The following is a 19,378-nucleotide window of genomic DNA, read 5'->3' as shown; positions in this document are numbered from 1 at the left end:
GTAATTTAATATGCATCATAAATATAATAAAATCATACTACAACACGTCGAAAACAGACGAGAGAAGTGGATGAAAATATCGGTAAGTGAATGTAGGTCTGTATCACAAAAATAATTGATTCATAAACAGACAGACTGAAAACAGGCGAGAGAAGAAATACAGATATACATAAGTGAGAATACAGCACAAAATTAACAGATTCATACTGCAAAAAGTCGTTAAACAGATAAAAAAAGTTGACAGAAGAAGATATTTACTAGAAATTATACAATAGAAGTAGAATCTTTATTGCAGTACACTTTGATATGACACATGGGTCAGAAATATCCAAAATAATCTGAATTTAAGCATGTAAAGCAGCCATTGGTAATACCTGGACGTGACACTTGGACTTAGCTTTTATAAACTTCAGTTTCTCCTTCAAGCTCGAAAGAGAGATGTAATGGAGATGTGAAACCTAAGCATAGGGTGAGACTTGATCCACAGGGGTTGGGAGAAGGGGAAGAAATAAAAGAATTGATGTGGCAAGATAGGGAAGAACTGGGTAAGATGAAGTACGTAGTAAGGTGTGACAGTTCTATTTACATGTTTACTAAACGGGTCACGGTAAAGCGGTCGTTAAAATGTCACGTCCGCCGCTGCTAGATACCATGCTACCTCTATAATGGGAAAAGCGAGAAGTTTGAAAATGGTTCTGCACCCTCTCTAGGGGAAACGAATAGGGGATGGAGTTAGTGGGGACGATATAGTACTTAGGAACTGAGAGGGAATTGTGAACATTTACACACATACGCTGGCATTTTTACACGTGTCGGTCTGTCATACATCTTGATAAACAGTGGGCATTACGCCTTGTTGACGGCTGAGTTACGTAACATAAACATAAATGTAAGACCGGTTGCTACTTGTTTTAGCTTGCAAGTCGAATACAAAGTTATATAAAGCCTTAGGATCCGGGATACTTTAGCAACCAATGTACGCACAACTTAACTATAGTTCCTTCAACATAGCACACAGACATACTGTAAATGTAAACAACGACGTCAATGTGCTGCGTTATATTCTACTGTTAATAGTACAATTTAATGACTGTGCAAAATGAAGTAGGATACATACCTCACAAGTTTTCATATCCCTCGGCGACGTTGAAGGCGTTAGCGTTACAATGAACAATCATGTACAGACTTGCAATTAGTTCGAAAAAACTGTTCACTATGAATTGAAAATGCATTGTGATGGCCTGAATTTGTTTCGTAGGGAGAGGCGGAAGAATACTGTAGCTCTGATCACGAACCGGATTGTACACTAACGCACAGGTAAACAAAACTCAATGCGCCACCTCACTCCATCTGTACTCCGTTGCACTGTAACTTCACTTCATTCTTAAGTTGTCTCGAATACTAAGCCTGGTTATATTATAACATATTAACATTCCCGATTTAAGTGCGCTCTATGACAAATCAGTGCGCCAGATTTATTTGTTAGACTCGTATTTAAATTCATTGAGTTCATCCAGTCAGATTTATTTTGTTTTATTTTTGTGGTCCATTCACTTGCAGCCGCTGTATACATTGCAGCCTATTGATAGCGTGTGTCCGCTCTTATATTTTATTGTGTATTACTGTTTGTCTACTAGAGACCTTTGTAGTCACATGAAACTTGCTCCTGCATATATAGTTGCAGTGTTAAGGAAGATTTCAACGTCTACGAATAGAGATATCTATCTACAAGGCTGCAAATTTGATAGACTGCTAAACATCTAGCTAAGCATTTTTACTGGATTATTAATTTTTTGGTCCTACAGAATTATCGGTTACGGCTAATATCTGTTAATGATGGAGAAAAATTCGCTCCCACGCCAAGGATTTAAATCGGGACTCTCACTTCTACATACTGAGTGCTCTACCGCTGTGCTACGCCGAGGCTCAATCCTCAGCACCGTATGAAATCTTTCTCCTTCAGTTTTTTTTTTCTCTTAGTGACCTTACTCCATGTTCGACATAATATATTAAGTCATCATACAAGGAGCGCACTCAAATGGGTGACTTGTGCGGCCGGGAATTCACAGTTTATTTGCATTGTTACACGATACAAAATGGTTATGCCTGTCATGCTCATCAGAGTCCATGACGAGTTGATGCGTCGCTTACATTTGTGCATTCAGCAGAACGGAAGACATTTTGAAAATTGTACACCATATTTGTCAACAATTGAAACTGCACACAGGGACATCATTTTATTTTTACTTCAATTTTTATTGTACCTGAGTTTTTGAATGTCCTTTACTCCCACCCCTTCCACTAATGAAGTTTAACCATCCTCCACACAGATCCAAGACCGCATATACAGTCATAGTAGCCTTACGGTCATAGTAAACAGTACGTTCCAAAAATATGTTCGCGTTTTCCAGTGACGAAAGAGCTTTCAATATTGAATCATTTTCGCACAGGTACTGTCGTTTATTTGCCTACGTCATATTCCGGTTTCCCCCACCAGCTTTTATTCGCCAGCTAGTGGCTGGGCTGTCTTAGCTCTTTTCTGAGAACATTAATTTCTGTTAGGAATTAGACGTCTACGTAATATTACACAACTGTTTAAAATAACTTAAATAAAAGGGCCTCGTTAAGTAATTAACTGTCACGTGATTTCCTCCCTTTCTAAAAACCTACGACATAACCACTTGCACGGACAGTAGAAAGTATGTCTGAGTAATTTTATCTTTTCAGATCGGGCAGAAGTGAAGATTGAATTTACAGTACGTAAGGTAATCTTTTATATAGTAGGTACAGAATTATTTCAACATGAGTTACTAGTACTAAGGACGAAACTGGTAATTGGCATTAGGTACAATAGTCTATAGCGCGATAATATGCACATTAGAACTGAAGCCTGTATCGAAATGAACGGCCACCATTTTCAAAAATGTGTTTAACTGTCCATATTGTGATTATTTTTCAATTTAACTTCATTCTCTATATTGTACGCTATTGTGCTGTAGATTGTATAATATACACTGCATAATGAATACGTTCGAATGAATAGCTCAGTTCGTGAGTAAAAACACTCATTGTTAATACAGTACCGTATTTTGATTAAACAAAAACCTAATGAAAATGATCAAACTCAAAATTGCGATATTTCCTAGTTTACTTAAATGGATGAACTACTTTTCTTCCCTTCTATACCTAGTAAAGTGATTTGTTTGTATATTACGCCAGTATCATCGAACTCCAGTCGTGGTAGGAGGTAGCAAACGGCGTTGATCCAAAGGTATGGCCAGGTTAATATTAAAAATGTTAGTAAAAATAAAATTATATCCCTGTATATATATATATATATATATATATACATATATATGTATATATATGTGTGTATATATATACATATATATGTATATATGTGTGTGTATATATACATATATATGTATATATATGTGTATAAATATATATATATATATATATATATATATATATATATTCGGCTCATAGACCTGACAGAGCTACCGATGAATTTCAATTGGCGCAATGCTTTATGCATTAAAGAACTTTATCACCGACCGAACCGCGCAGGCGGCGGGAGAAGGAATAAGAGCTTCCATTTCAGACCACTGCTGCCACGCTACTGGCACCAGGCGGGACCTGTCCTGCTGGCATATGATTGATACGTCATAGATCTGTTACGCATGCGCAATTGACACGGCTACTTACGTTTACTTTGAAGGGGAAAAAATCGGGAAACTTACTTTCTGGATGCGCCTCGTAATATAGTGAAGTAAAAATTGAAATGTGTTGTGGTTGTGACAAAAGTATTGAAAATTGATTTATAACGCCACATTGACAGTGATAAAAGTGTGCAATATTCGTTGAGTGGCCGATGGATACTCTACCTTGACCCTAGATACTTTGAGAGGTATTCAAGCAGAAACATATACAGGGTGTGAGGGGTATAAGTGCCATTATTTTAACTGATGATTATTCATGTCATAAGGAGAAAAAATATCCTTAAAATTGTTTTCTAATTATAATATTTAACTAATTATTATTAAAGTTTACAATATTAGACATTTTGCAACGATGCTGGATGGGGAAGAGAGGGTTTATAAGTACACAGTACAGCTCAAGCGGGTACAGACATACCGGATCAGATGCTCTGTTCTAATGCAGGAGCGGATCATGATAAAACTGTTGTTTTCATAAAACGAGCAGCAAATACAAACTTTCAATCTCATTAATAGAAACATTATGTTAAATTTACGTTTTACATAACAACATTTCTCCATTTTTTAATGTACGTCTAAAAAATAAACTAATAGTTTTCTGCACAAAATCACACGAATTTTTTTTCTAATGCAAAATTTTAATCTCTCCCGCGTCCGTAAAGGAGTATCATTTTTAAACAAATTTCTGGTTGTATGACTTTCGAAACGGGGTAAGAGACTCCTAGTTTCTAAAAGTCGTTGAGAAACTGCTACAAAAGTTCGCCGATAAGGTAACCTTTTTTGAAGAAAAAGTTGACGGTACATCCTTCTCGTCTTACTTGAATTACGACGACTTTCTCCATAAATTAATAACATATGATATTCCTAAACTGAAAATGACAATGTAAGTTGTTTATTGAATACCCTGTACTGAACTGCCATCCGATCTGCAGTACACCTATGAACAGGGAGCTTGAACTCGGCTGACTCGTACTTACGTCTGTGAAGAGTACTGCCTGCTGAACACGCCAGAATATTAACAAATTTAGGCATGAAGTTTTATTTAATTTCACGAAAATGTAATAGAACACACAAATATTTATTTAAACTAATATTAACTCTTTGCTAGATATACCTACTGATGTAATTGTATTCGTAATTTTACTAACGGTATAAGCAATATAACGCAAATAAAATAAGAAAGGAAATATTTTTTTTCTGGGAAAACTATAAAGTTTTGACCCTATGTTCTATGGACATTTTTTATTCTGTAGACCGTCCCCGACGACTCAAAACGACGGCACTTACGGTATATCCCTTACACCCTGTATATAAATTCGTTCTGAGTCAGGCTTGAAACGACCAGAAACACGCCGAAGAGAATGTGCAATTTCCAATATAGGCCTAATGATGCAATTGAGAAAACTCTGAAATAACGACATTCCAGTTCCTGAGAAAAGTATGTTACCTGTGTTTGCGAAAAACTTGAAATTACTTTTTCTATTCATAGCAGTTTTACTTAAAATTACATTTTTTACCATACCAATATATACAGTATGAAGCATTTTTAACAATTTCCAATATAATGATGGAATTACAAAACTGTGAAATAACGACATTATATACCAATATATATTTATCATTTTTAACCATACCAGTTTCAGCTTCGAAAATATGTAACTGACAGACCTAAATCTGAGAAATGGGAAAGAGAATGCTGCTCCCAAATTCATACCTGCGAATGTGACGGCACGCAATTCGGATACCGCTTGTTAAACTCTGGCATGCAATTCGTCTTTTTTTTTTCTTTTTCGTACGCAATTCAGGTTCGACGCTATAGGCTCTATGTTCAGAGCAACTTGGTACGACCTGGAGGATCACTCCCTCTGTTGGGCCTGTTTTGCCTGACTACACTAAAGAATTGGATGTAGGAGCTTAACTGCTTTCTTTTTAACAAGTTGAGGCTAATTGAACTGTGAAATTCGTAACTTCATTTTTGCACCAATTAATCTGAAATTGTTATCACACATTTCTTACAATGTGACAATTTTTCACTTTGATATTCAAATAAGGTTACTTGTAATTAATTTTTATTTTTGTTTTTTAATACTAAATTATTATTGTTCCAATTTTCAGAGTTAACACAAGCTTTCTTTAAATTTATATTAAATTTATTCCAGATAGATTATGTAAAGTATGACGCATGATTTCAATATTTATCCAATTACGTTTAGAGAAAAAAATTATTTATACTTTAAGTTGGTAATTTTTCAAATTTTTTTTTAAACTTATCACATTCTCAACACTTGGTGATTTCAATACTTTCAAAAGCAGAAGCAGAAGGAAACACATGTGTCCGTTTACTTCACATTCATTTGTGGACTTCTGTTCAAAATTTCACTGAGATTCGAGTAAAAATACATTCAGTAGAGAATTTTGAATGTCACAAACTATTGAAAATTGGAAAATCGAGAAAACGAGTATCAAAGTACGGCATGTATATGATGTATACTATCGATATCCTTCCTACCTATACAGGTCTACCACACACATTTTTCTTCTATACATAACAGCGTGAAATATGAACTGAATGAAAAGCGAAATTAGTTAGACTGAAGAACAAAGTCTGTCAGAATGGCAGCTGAGTGTCAGTTTAAAGGGCTGCAGCTCCAAGCACGCGCTGGACTCTTTAAATTCGTCCTGAGGGGCTATAAATTCTCATAGGATAAAAATAAGCACAGATTAAAAAATTGAAGCATTTTATTTTTTAAAGTTACAAACAAAATTTACATTTTTTAAATGTTTTTTTTTTCGTTATTTTCTCCGTTCCATAGCCTTATTGAATAACTTCTTAGCGTTTTGTTTTCCATGGCAATAGGGCCTTTGTATGAAATTTGTTTGGGATATATATTTTGTCATTTATTATTTTAATGTCACAATACAGTACTCGTATTGTATTACTGAATACGTCGTGGATTTTTCAAATTGTTAAGGAAGTTTGTGTTCTTTATTGGCTGAAGAAGATGAAGTCTCAAGCAGAGATAAAAAACAAACATTTCCGTTATATCCGGGTCATTCCATTCAAAAAAGTAGGCCTACATTTTTGAACTATGGTATCTCAAAAGTTAAAACTTGTGGTAGGTTATTTTGTATATTCTAAATATGAATTTCACACAATATTTTATTTATATTCTTCATAGTTTGGCAGCAATCATCATTTAAAATATTGGCTTAGCAAAGAACAGAGCTTCATTCGTTGAAGTTTTTTTTACCATGTAAAAGAAGATGGAAAAGTGGTTTCAATACAATTGCCGAGTGATCCTATTTGCACTATTTCTCGCGAGCGCCACACACGGTAAGAGATTTTCAATAGTCAGAACAAAAATTAATAATTTTACTAATTTAATTAGGCCTATTCATAGGTTTTTTGAGATACCGTCATAAAAATTGGGAGATAGATTGAGAATAAGATTTTCTTCAGTACGAATGAAATTCGCATGAATTTTTTTAAGTAGGTTATTTTACGACGCTGTATCAACATCTTAGATTATTTAGCGTCTGATTGAAATGAAGGTGATAATGCTGGTGAAATGAGTCCGGGGTCCAGCACCGAAAGTTACCTAGCATTTGCTGAAAAATTGAGTTGAGGGAAAACCCCGGAAAGAACCTCAACCAGGTAACTTGCCCCGACCAGGTTTCGAACCCGGGCCACCTGGTTTCGCGGCCAGACGCGCTAACCGTTACTCCATAGTGTGGACCGCATAAATTTAAATTGATTCATTCGAATATAAAAATGTTTCTTTTTTTTCAATGGGATGTTTTATGATCATACCCTAATATTATTCTAGTAATAATAAAGACTTTACGGTATTAAAATATGATTGTTCAGGTTTACAATGGCGTCTCTTTAGTTTCTATGACACTTCATATAGGGCGCCTAGAATATTCTAAATTATGGATAACATGTAACTGTCACCCATTTTTCGGTCATCCGTATGACAAAAATATTAATTATATTATGGCGGTCATAGTTGGCAGTTTAATTTATTGTCATAACAACATCAATATATTAAAAGTCCAAAAAATCCATGACATCACTGGTATATTCTTAAAATTTTGAATGGAAATATCCTTTCTTTTGTTTGAGTCTAGGAGTAAAGTCGTCGGACGCCGGTAGAACCATTGTGCGGTTACGGGGAGATTGCCATAAGATGATAATTTTGTCGTGAACAATTCTTCACGTTCAAAGAAAAGACCGCCCTACGTTGAATACCGTTTAAACGCTTTTATTCACAATGATTCACGTCAGTCAACTAGGAAGTTGTCCAGTATCATGAATCATGACCAAAGCTCGGAACTTGGGGACTTGTGTCTTTGAACGTGGCTAAGCGACCGGACTTCAATGTCAACAAACTCCCGCTTCCAGCACAGAGGTACTGCCAGGTCTGCTATAAAGATGGTTCCTGGCTGGAACAACATAATGATAATATTATGGTAGATTGAAACAAGTAATTTTATAGCACATATATAAATAAACATGAAAAATATATCAAATTTACAGTTCTGCTCTGTACATTTTATTATAGTGTATGACTACATGCATTCGAATATTTTTCGAACCCATACCTTCTTCGTCTGTTAGTTAAACATGATTTGAAACGAAAGAAACTTATTTCCACGTCACATGAAGTGACGGGAGCAAAATTATTTTTTTTATTTTATTTATTTTAACTAGCTACCTACTGAATACAAATTACATTTATAAAACAAAAATGTTTCTAGCCACTACCGTAAGAGCCAGGCTCGTGTACGGTGTGGTCTTAGTCAATAATATAACATAAAATTTACAAGGACACTTTACTAAATACAGTAAGTAACTTAATTCAAACCAATAAATACAACACAAGAGCAAGAATAAAGAAGAAAGAGAAAAAGAGAGAAAAATACACATTTAATATAAATTGAAAATTCGACAGAAGCCAGTGATATTCAATAAAAACAAGAATATAGTAGACAGAAATAAAAGGTAAAAAAAAAATACATTTGTTAATATTATATTATATCGTGGATAATTTTACAAATTTAATTTTTAAAAGCTTCAATTTTAAAAAATTTCGAATTTGGAAAATGGTTTGTAATTGTATTATAAAGTCTTAGGCCGAAATAAAGTATTGAATGTTTTCACTGTCACTGTTTCCTGTTCGATTTTCAGTAGTTGCTAGCTGATCTCGTATCTGAGAAAGATAAGTATCCTAAATTTGTCTCGAAAATAGTTTTCAATTTCTATGTCACTACTAGGGAAGGTTCCACTACGACTTGATCCATGGCTATGGACAAATTTTCCACCGATTTAAGGGACTGCAATGTATTTCAATGAATGCCCGTTTCCAATCTCTAATTTGTGTTTGACACAAGTTACAAAATATAAACTCTCCATTCGAAGAAAATAATGTATCTCCTCAGAATTCCTCCACGAAATTCTGTACCTAAATTTTAAGAAATATATTTTCAAACGTATACAATACCCATTCGAATAATACGTATTTTCTTATTTTCAAACAGAACGTTTACCTCTAATTAATTATCTGAATGTCATTGGCTTCGACACGACACTGTTTCCTCGTCCGTCTTCCTGTCATTCGATGTGACCAATTTCTTAGTACATACGACTGTCCCTGAGCACTTGCAGGGTGAGCTTTGTGTACGTTGTACCTGTAACCTTACTCATGCACACGACACACAAGTCCCCAAGTTCCGAGCTTTGATCATGACTAAAGATAGGAATTTACTCACAGATCTACAAGGTTAGGTATGCATGGAGTGTTCGTCATTGAAAGAGAGAGTGGGCGTAGCAGGTGCATGGATATCTGTTAAGGAACTCAGCCGTGGTATAAGCCAGGGTGAGGATGTAGCTTTATGTGGTTGACTAATCAATGAATCGAATAATTGAACAGAAATTGAACGCTAACAGAAAGCTACAATTTAAGTCACACAGAATTGTGTGCACTCTAAGTTCGGTTCTGGTGTCTTGTCAGCCCATTTGAGTTGTGTGGATATAAAGGGAAGAATTGTGACGGTGTTGTGTATAGTTCCTGGGGTAGCTCAGTCGGTAGAGTATTCGTGCGCTAAGCGAAGGGTCCCGGGATTGATACTGGTCCCCGGAACAATTTTTCCCTTGAAATTATTCAAGCCTGCTTCACAGGGAGCTTCTACCTGAAAGCCAGGTTTGCATAATCAACCAATCGCACTGCAATGTAAACAAACCAATTTCCGGAGCAAAGCGTTGAACTCTACGCACGCGAAACATATCCCCAATCAATTGCTGCGATATGCAACACATTTAAGTTGTAACCTGGCCATACCTCTGGCTTCACGTCTTTCATGACGTAACGATAGTCTAAGCACAGCTAACCTAATTTCATGTTGTGGTATAAATTCCTACCTTTAATCATGTTCAATCAATCATTGTACCATATTCTCCATGAGATTTTAATACATTTTGCTTTCTATCGAACCATCTCCGGGGAACCTTCTTTATTGACGAAGCCGCTTTTCAAAATATGCTTGACGATTTCTTCAACTCCTAATCACCGGATTTCTTCAGGAGTGGAATCGAAAACTCTATGAAACGTTGGGAGTCAGTCATAAGCAGGCTTCGAGACTTCGGACCCAATAGAGCAGTTCAGTGGGAAATCCGCTTAACGGCGTACTGAGTATAGTGGTAAGGCGTACAGTGGGTGGGGGTACTGTAGAATGAATTTCAACAAATAACACAAAGAGAGTTGAGAAATTCAAGAAACTAGCACACACTCTTCCTCTACCTCCAGAGCCCATTGTTATTAAATGGATTGCATGGCTTAATGCGGCTATTTATTATGCGAAACACTCCCGTACAATCATGCAGATAATCAACACATTGAGTGACGACTGTTCTGCAATCAGAATAATAGTAAAGCTCTGAATTTGAAGGTTCTGACGAATAATTTGGTTTTCATACAAACCCATTTTCAAACTGTGTCTGAAACTATTACACGGTTAGAAAAGTCAGAGCAAGAGATGCCGGAAGCCCTCAGTTAGTTGAGGAAGCGTCACAGAGAATTAATGAGACACCAAGTACACCGGTTACTGAATGTGTAAAACAGAGGTGGAAGTCAATTTTATGTAAAAATTATGGATATGGAACATTGTGTCACATAAACAGCAAATTAGTGGACATAGAGTCACCCGAGAATAAAGTACAGTCTCTTAGAGACTGCAATGATGTTAGGTTTTTCGTTTTGCTCCTAGCACGTCATGCGACGTAGAGCGCAGCTTTCAACAGTACAAACTGTGTTTGACAGATAACCGAAAAAGATTTACATTTGAGACACTGAGAATGTATCTTGTAGTACATTGCAATTCGATACTGTAACTGTACTTTCCAAAGACGACCAATAGGATAAATGAAGAAATTAAGATTGCTACATATTTATTTCCACCATTATCACTGTGTATAATTAAACATAAATGCTTATAAAAGACAGGAGAATAAATGCTTTTCACATTCTTTGTCATTGTGTAATGTATATTTACTTTCAGAATGTACATATGTGTGTGTTTCCCCATACTACCGTACTCTACTCTAAACAGCAACGTTGTTACCTCAACACATCTCTATCTTTCACTAACTACCTGTACCGAGTCAACAACCTATAGTACATGCACAGTAAACTTATTGTATCGGGTCCCAAGTCTCGAAGCCTAGTCATAAGCAATGCAAGGGAACCTGAAACGTGAAAAGATTATTAATTTGTTTAAGTATTTTGTTTGTGTAAAATAAATAATTTTGGATCCGATAAAAATAACCTTACGAATTTATGCAACAGTCTAATATAGGTCTATATAGTGTGTACTAACATCAAATGTACTGGGGTCAAATAAAGCAGTCGAATGGAATAGAAATGTAAAAGGTAGAAAAAACAGAAGTATAATTACGGGTACATAAATTAATCGACAATAAGGTGGCAAGGAGGAATAACGCCACTCGAGGTAATAGCGGCAACTATTCATATTTCACGTAGTTTTCAAGAAACTCGACACATGACCCACACTGTACTTACGGAATACTTTTGTAGTCAGAATAGCGAAAACTCGTTTCTCAAGCAGTCATTCTTCAGTTAGCAAGTGCATGTAGGCTATTGTGTGCAAGTACCGTTGTTGGAACGCTTCTTCTAAATTTTCAAAGGTAAGTAAAGTTGTATCGTGACCATATAATTAGATCATAGTACGGTGTTACATTGATTCGCAGTAAATTTTATGAACTGTCTTAACATATTGATGCAATTTGAATAACCTTTGAAGGAAATTGTAATTTGACCCAAGATTGAAACAAATCATCAGGTGTAATAACGCCATATTTTGGCTGGACTATTTTCGTAAATTTATGTAGCCTAATTTTCTGCGTCTTTATGTTACCAAGTGCTGAGAAAAATCACACCTTTTACTGTAGATGGCAAGAGTTTGAGGGGTATCTACGTACAGCGGACCCGAAGAGATGCCCGCAGCTGCAGTTAAAGCTGTCGCAGAAGAAAGTATTGTGCTCCAACCACGAGAAAGTCATTGCGGAATGAAACGCAGCGGGGTAATGCTGTGAACGAATGTTGATGTCATAAGATGTCATAAGGTCACACACGTGGGTACTCGTATCTCTATTGGCTCGCTCTCACAGCACAAACAATAACATTGTTACACACATATTTATACTACCCTAGTTACAAAATTAGATCACTGTTAATCTCCTGGTCTTTTAATCCCTCCATATAGGAAATAATATATGAAGGAGAGCGCATGGTTTTTAAACTGACGTTATAACTATAATATTATCTATCTACTTGGCTCCAATAGATGACGCAATAGTAAGCACATTCCTTTCACGGTTGATCTCCTGGTTGGAGAACAGTATGTATGTTCAATGTGTCCTTAAGTAAACAAAAAATTTTAGTTTAAACGTCAGTGTGCTTGTTCCTTTTAAAACAAAATGTTCAATTTATTTCAATTCTGAAGTGTTCCTTATTTGTGACCAGTACTATTTCAATTTCTATTTACAATTCGTCTGAAGCTTTCAGAAAGCCACTACAAATGAGAAAATACTATATTTGAATAAAACTTATTCTGTAAAGCTGATTTATGTTATCTTTTGTTATATTTATATATATGATGATGTTACCCTTATAATGCTGGCGACAATAGGCCTACTCACGGGCATGGGCAATAACGCCAAGTTGAAGTTTAGACAATATATACTTTAATTATTCCTTTCATCCTTGAATTTCTGATAAATAACCATTTTGTACGTTTGATAAACATGTTTTACTTTAGAAATTTGAGTTTATATCTGAACAAAGCAGCAGTGTTATTCCCCATAGAGAAAAAAAATTCGAACCTATCAGCGTATTCCGAATCTCAGCGGACCGGTGGATATATATGACGTCACACTGCAGCGAAATAGGAACAAAACTGCTGCAAGAACCTTCATGGCGGCTGTACGAGAAGTTTTAGGCCTAAGTACTACGCTAGCAAGATTTTGCGAAATTTCCATACTGTCATCTCGCTCAAAGAAAAGAGACCACAAACAATTTATTTCTTGAACCAGTAGTAATAACTGGTCTGTCGACATGTTCGTTCATAAGCCATTAACATTTTTTTACGTTGTGCTCATTACAAATAACACAGCAGAACCACAGTGTTCTCTATACTGTGGCAGAACACATCAGAATGACACAACAATGCACGATGTCATTCATCTGCTAATTCCCGCCCTTTACAAGAACCAATCAGGTTCACTGATTGAGGCTGATGGACACTGCCACCACCTCTGCACGCTGATGGAAGCTTTGCAACATCTCTATAGTATCAATGTCGTCATCGCTGAAATTCGGAACACCGTGATGTCATCTGATCGCCCAGCGCTGAGATTCGGAATAAGCTGATTGTCTTAGGTAATAGTAATTACATGATAAGCAAAGTAATAAAAACTTACTTATAATGGAACCAGTACTCTACACAGCAATGAGACCAATATGATGGATACTACATATTTATTGTAATAGCGAATGAAGTGAATTCATATTAATGAAGTTACGGTTGATTTAAGTAGATTTGACGATTTTATTCGTGATGATAGCGACTGAAATGAATTCATATTAATGAAGTTAAGGTTGATTTTAGCAGATTTAAAAATTTGATTCGTGGTGATAGCGAATGAAATGAATTCTTATTAATGGAGCTACGCTTGATAAAGTTTAAGTGATGTTATGTTGTTATATTTAGGTTATTGTTTGGAACTCAGAAGAAGTTGTGATTTTCTGTAATTTAACTCTATTCACAAGATAAATTTTTATTTTAAGAAACCTCCACGAATTACAATGTTTATCCTTTATAAAGAATTAGTAGAAACTTGGAAAGTTTTTCGAAAATGTGGTCTGATGTTGATGATTGTAATCTCAAGAAACCGGCTGTTATAAATCTGCCAATAAACTAAATTTATGATACTAATGTAGGCCTATGTGTATAAGTAACAAAAAGGAAATATTGCTTCAGGATCTGTATCAGTTTATCTCTATGGAGAATAAGGGGGACATGAAATAAATAGCCATAGACAAAAGCTTAGCTTGACTCTAAAATTGAAGTAAAACTGAAGTACAGAGAAGAATTTCATGGTAACAGGACAAAGAAATATGTTTTTGTTTTTAACTAGTAAAGCCTTGAATTGGAATGTCTGTGTTCTATTCATGAAATATTTTTTCTAGGTAGTGCGTAAAGTTCGGTTGAGAAGTTTTTGTCATCCAGCCTGCTCTCAAAAATGCTAACAGAATTTATAAAACAGTTTTATTATCGGTTGTTCTGTATGGCTGTTAAACTTTGACTCTCGCTTTGAGAGAGGAACAGAGGTTAAGGGTGTTTGAGAATAAGGTTCTTAGGAAAATATTTGGGGCTATGAGGAATGAAGTTACAGGAGAATGGAGAAAGTTACACAACACAGAACTGCACACATTGTATTCTACACCTGACATGATTAGGAATATTAAATCCAGATGTTTGAGATGGACAGGGCATGTAACACGACTGGAGGAATCCATAAATGCATATAGAATATTAGTTGAGAGGCGGGAGGGGAAAAGACCTTTTGGGGAGACCGAGACGTAGATGGGAGGATAATATTAAAATGTATTTGAGAGAAGTGGGATATGATATGATGGTAGAGATTGGATTAATTTTGCTCAGGATAGGGACCGATGGCTGGCTTATGTGAGGGTGACAATGAACCTCTGGGTTCTCTAAAAGCCATACGTAGTTAATAAGTGTGTAAAGTTTCATTTTACCTACTGTTATCAGTGCCTAAAATGAGCATTTAAAAAAATAAGTAAACATTTTAGACAGTGCTATTCATTTTACGCACTGCAAAAGAAAGTACAGACTTCCTTCAGTAAGAAATTAATCTGTTACCTCGATCTTTCATTACTTAAATATTACACGTAACACTAATAAGTAACAAATTTACCATTCATATCTAGTATTATAATATCAATTTTTGTTTTCCACCTGTGCTTATCTTAATATTTGGATTTATATTAACGTTTTCGACACTCGGTGTGTGTCATGTTCAGATATGGGGTCTATGTCATTGTGTGTTGAGAAGACCTAGCTTCTTAATTATGTTGTGGGTTGTTCACTTGTGTGTGACCTTTCATGATTTCTTAATTTAGCTAAAATTACTATAAGCAGTGTGTGGTTGGTTGTTATGATTCTGTTAAATACTATCTTTTGAAAACCCATATAGGACAATAGAAAATTATGTTAAAACCATGACACATAAATATAAACAAGTAAAATATATACACTATAAAAACACTGTAAAACACTGTATACACTATATCACTTTTATCACATGTATGGTTGGCTGTGTTGGCCTGTTATATCGTTAAAATTGGGTTGTGTTTACTGTTCTTGGTAAAAACTGTCTTATTGACGCACTTTCACTGATTTTCCATAGTATTGTATGTTGGAGTTTTTTATGTTGTTCAAGTTGACTACTGTGAATCTTGGATGCTGTTATTGAGTACTTTAGACGTATATAATACAAGCTATTTTCTGTTGAGTCCGCTGTCTAGTATGGCCATGCGTGTAATTTTAGTTGACCATGGCCATACTAGACAGCGGACTCAACAGAAAATAGCTTGTATTATATACGTCTAAGTACTCAATAACAGCATCCAAGATTCACAGTAGTCAACTTGAACAACATCAAAAGCTCCAACATACAATACTATGGAAAATCAGTGAAAGTGCGTCAATAAGACAGTTTTTACCAAGAACAGTAAACACAACCCAATTTTAACGATATAACAGGCCAACACAGCCAACCATACATGTGATAAAAGTGATATAGTGTATACAGTGTTTTACAGTGTTTTTATAGTGTATATATTTTACTTGTTTATATTTATGTGTCATGGTTTTAACATAATTTTCTATTGTCCTATATGGGTTTTCAAAAGATAGTATTTAACAGAATCATAACAACCAACCACACACTGCTTATAGTAATTTTAGCTAAATTAAGAAATCATGAAAGGTCACACACAAGTGAACAACCCACAACATAATTAAGAAGCTAGGTCTTCACAACACACAATGACATAGACCCCATATCTGAAGATGACACACACCGAGTGTCGAAAACGTTAATATAAATCAAAATATTAAGATAAGCACAGGTGGAAAACAAAAATTGATATTATAATACAGTGATCTTATCAGCATCTCCAAAATGAAACTAATTCATATCTAGGCTACATGTTAGCCCTTATTATTCTGAAGTTACATAATGTAGTATTAGATTGTAACGAGATCTATCATTCAACAGTTGTTTAGACGGCCATGAAATCGTGAACATGAATAAAAGAGGTTGTCATTCCATGGATATTTACTTCTTAATGGTTCTGAGTTTAGACGGCCATGACATAGTGATGTTATAACCTCTCCAACTTTAAATATTATTTAATGTAAATTTTGTGCTATCGTAGAAAAACATTGTAAGACACACATTCTTAAAGTTACGTTTTTGTCTCTCTTGTGTTTGTGAAACACGGCTTCTTCGCCTCGTTTCACAAACTTTACACTCATGCCAAAAAGAGAACCTTCGCAAACTTGTCTCATAAGTAACTAATTTTGAATTAGTTGAAATGGTCGCTCCGTATTAAGAACTAATTCAAGTGATTTTAAAGTATTTCGTTCTTAGAACTGGATTAACGTTATTACACTAGTTTAATAAAGGTAACGAATGAAGGGAGGTCATTTAAAATCGAGACTTTGCATTCCTGATGTAAAAGCAAAGGGGTTCCGCTAGTGATCCATTTGTAAATCATAGGGAACTGAGCAGCGGAGCCAGGAGGAGGAACTGGCAGCAACTTCTTCTTACCGTCTCTGCGTGTTCTTAATTTCCTCTTCGGTATCCCATCTCCATTTGCCGGCTTCCATCTCTGCTACTTTCAAATTGAATCTTATTGAATTGCGCCCTTTCTCGTAGTCTTGGAGGCAGGAATTAACGGGATCCTTGTGCAAGCGAGATCGTGTTACCCCGTCCACCCACCCCCTCGTCAGCAGCGCCATCATCACCCTCTGGCCCCACAAGTCGTCATGGTAACGAGAACGCTTTCGTCTTTGTCTTCATCTGATTCGCTCAGTTTATCTTCTTACAATGCAGAAGAAATCTCACCTACGCTCATCATAGTGGAGATATGTTTAGTAGCATGAACATACATAACTTATGGGTGATGAAAGAACTTAGCATGATTTTCTTCGAGAAAAGGAGTTAAGCAAATACCTTAGATTTACGGCACGTAATAGAAATCTTCATGTGTTTCTAAATGACAGGGTTCTAGGAAAAATAATATATCAGCTAGTCGTTCCTTTCGCCACCAGTTCCCGACATTGCAGAGAGATATCTCTGAGGAACAAGGTATGAATTTCATTTTTTACATTTCATTTATTGAATTCCATAGATCTTACATTAGAATTGAAGCTTTAAGATATGAAACAAGTCAACATTTTATAAGATTACAATTTTTTGACAAGATGGTGTGAGGTGAGGCCGAGGACTCGCCATAGACCACCCGGCATCCGCCCCACGTCTGGGGAAAATCTCGGAGGAAAAAACTAATCACGTACTCAGACCAAACGAGGATCCAACCCAAGCTAGAGCACAGCTCCGGATTAGCAGGCCAGCGAGTCTGTCGACTGAGCTACGTTGGTGGATCTACAAAAAGTATGCAGTACATAGCAATCAGATTATTAAATTTACAAACCTAAACAATTATTCATCAGTTGAGCTATAAAATATAATGCATAGCAAGTAAATTAATTCAATTTAAAAGTATAAACAATTCAGTTAATGAGATATACAAAAATTGATAGTATATATCATCCAAATTACTTCAAATTACAAGCATAAACAATTCATCATTTGAGATACAAACTACTATTCAATTTAAAGCTTACACAATTCATCAGTTATGCTATGTAAAAATATAAAATACATAGCAAACAGATTAATTCAATTTACAGGCACACTTTCGTTAGACTATAGAAAATTGCTCAGATCATATCAAGTAGATTAATTCAATTTCTAAGCAAAAACACTTCATCAGTTGAGCTATATAGACTACTACTCAATTTATAGCATATACAATTCATCAGTTAATCTATGTAAACATATACAGTTACATAGTAGTTGTTTTAATCAACTGTCCGAAGACAGATCTGAATCTCACAAGTGACACCAAAAAGGCACCATTTATAAGGCAACTAGGTCAGGAGATAATGGGGTATGGTGGCCAGTTCCTTTCACCTTCCAGTGCATATATCGCCAATTAGCTACATATTACACTATTCCTTATTCTTCCTCTGACGCATATCGTCAAGTGAGATGTACCTAATAATAACGTACAGTTTCCCTGGAAAAGAATGAGACGATTGAATATTCCTAAGTCTCAGATGTAAGACACTGCGCATGATCGGAGTTCGAAAACAAGATAACGAATATTGAGTTACTTAAATTCAGGGTATTTGGTTTGTTACTAGCATCGTTCCGAAATTCACTTCAAAAACTGCAAAAAATATAATAATATTACGTAAATAAAAGATAAATATATACATAAATCGTATAGTTAAATCGACAATGGACCTTCATGACTAGATTACACTTCCCACAGAAAGGAAAGCTTTCGTGTCGTTTCAATAGCTCAGACGCTAAGACTTCTGCATGTTATGTAGAAGAGAGCGAGTTCGATTCCTAGTTTACATCAACGATTTTTTTTGTCTAAATAACGTTGAAATAGCTAAGTAACGTTGAAATAGAGTTTTACAAAGTCCTGAGATTAAGTGTTAATGATCACAGACAATATAAAATTACAAGTTATTATATTATAAACGTTAATCTAATGAATGCATTTATAGACACACACATATACAATGTAAATCCATATATATTAAAAACTAACAATTAAAATGAAATTAAAAAAATATTCCTAACCCACACATACAAATTTTTACAAAGGTTTAGAGTCCTTACACGGATTTCTTCATTTGAAGAGGATGCTCTCTTATTCGAGACAGTTCGACAGGACCCCTTTCTGACTGCT

This window comes from Periplaneta americana, chromosome 2 (assembly GCF_040183065.1).
Source record: "Periplaneta americana isolate PAMFEO1 chromosome 2, P.americana_PAMFEO1_priV1, whole genome shotgun sequence".
NCBI lineage: Eukaryota > Metazoa > Arthropoda > Insecta > Blattodea > Blattidae > Periplaneta > Periplaneta americana.
Note: the sequence above shows the minus strand (reverse complement) of the source record.